Genomic DNA, 1,793 nt, shown 5'->3' on the forward strand with positions numbered 1-1,793 from the left:
TGGCACATGAGATGCACCATTTTGAGCGTGGCCGTTGCCAGTACCGCCTGACTGGCTCCCGTAGGATTTTCGAGTGAGATCGTTGCCAGTGCCCCTGGACTGGCTTGTGCGGGTGGCACATAAAAGACACCATTTCGAGCGTGTCCGTTTTCGTGCGGGTGACACGTAAAAGCACCCACTACACTCTCTGAGTGGTTGGCGTTAGGAAGGGCATCCAGCTGTAGAAACTCTGCCAAATTAGATTGGAGCCTGGTGTTGCCATCCGGTTTCACCAGTCCTCAGTCAAATCGTCCAACCCATGCTAGCATGGAGAGCGGACGTTAAACGATGATGATGATGATGATGATGATGATTACATCAAAGGTGAACTTCTGAGAGAATTGGACACAATGTGTACACAAATTATTCATTAAAATTTGTCTATCAAATACCCTCAAAAGGCTTTGGTCAGCTCAAAGGTATATAGTAGAAGTAGTGGACCCAAAATTATATTGTTTGGAAGCATTCTTCTTAGCTACTCTGCTTAATCTAATGGTATAAACAAAATTTGCATAACTTATGTAATAGGTGAACTAAGTACAGAAATATATTTTCTGATTCGACATGTGGATATTGAGTGATGGAGAGTGAAACAGCATTCCTGTTACCCTTCAAACATCCAATCAAAAGCTTCCTTATTAACCAGGCTAGGAACCACCCCTACCCCATTCTTGGGGATCCAGCTGAAGTGAGTCTACTATACCAACCAGCTTTGTCATGAATCAAGATATGGCTTATGAGTCCAAGAGAATGAACAAATTAATTTTAGATAGCAAATAACTTCTGTGGAATGTCAGTTTATAAACAACCTCTTATCATGAACAAATTGGTTTATGAACAATTTTTCAAGCATAAAACCTCTTGAGTGATGAATGGTGTATTGAATAACGAGTACGCAAGATGGCAACAAAAGTTGGCGACAAGCTGAAAGTGTCAATGAGAGGGCATCAGTTGCTGTCCTGCTTTCACTTAGTGCAAATCCTTGCTTGAATTTGCCATGCCTTCTCTTGAATTTCCTACGGGGAAAATAGTTTCAATTTATGAACAGTTTGGGTGACAAGCAACCTTTAGGAATGAATTAAATTTGTAAACTGAAGTTACACTGTAATATTTTTAGAGCCTTGCTAAATGTTACCTTTTGTGCATGTTTGGTTAATTGGAATTTTCTTTACTTTTGTCTTTATACCAATACTACTCTTGACTACTCATGTAGTCACTTAATGATGAAATCCTGTATGTTGGTACAGAATATGGAGCATGTGTACCGAAGGCTGCTAGGTTGAATGACAGTTCTGTGGCAATAAAACTAGTAAAATCAACTCATTTGTCATCATATTCTCAAATGATAGATCCATGATTGTAATTAATTTAATATATTACCTACAGTACACATTTTCATATCACAATACATAATTACATAATATATAATGAGGATAGCTGTGTGAAAAAGTGCCACACCCTAGCAGTTGAGGGAACCTGTGGAAGAGGTAGGCCCAGGAAGACCTGGGATGAGGTGGTGAGGCACGACCTTCGAACATTGGGCCTCACCGAGACAATGACTTCTGACCGAGACCTTTGGAAATATGCTGTGCATGAGAAGACCCGGCAAGCCAAGTGAGACCTAAATCCAAGGCCTCTGCCAGGGGTGTAGCCAGCCCACCTATGCGTACCTTCCTTCATTGGACACTAAACTCTGCTTGCGAAGACCTGTTGAGGCAAGTGAAATCAAAATTGAACTAAATTCGACATTTGGC

At 40.9% G+C, this 1,793-nt stretch overlaps 1 protein-coding gene across 1 annotated transcript in view; it reads left to right on the forward strand.

The window, feature by feature from the left end:
• Positions 1 to 1,793, forward strand: part of LOC106873653 (phosphatidylinositol transfer protein alpha isoform) — a 68,683-nt gene that overhangs the window by 36,720 nt on the left and 30,170 nt on the right. The window lies entirely within an intron of this gene.

This window comes from Octopus bimaculoides, chromosome 6 (assembly GCF_001194135.2).
Source record: "Octopus bimaculoides isolate UCB-OBI-ISO-001 chromosome 6, ASM119413v2, whole genome shotgun sequence".
In the NCBI taxonomy this organism is placed as follows: Eukaryota; Metazoa; Mollusca; class Cephalopoda; order Octopoda; family Octopodidae; genus Octopus; species Octopus bimaculoides.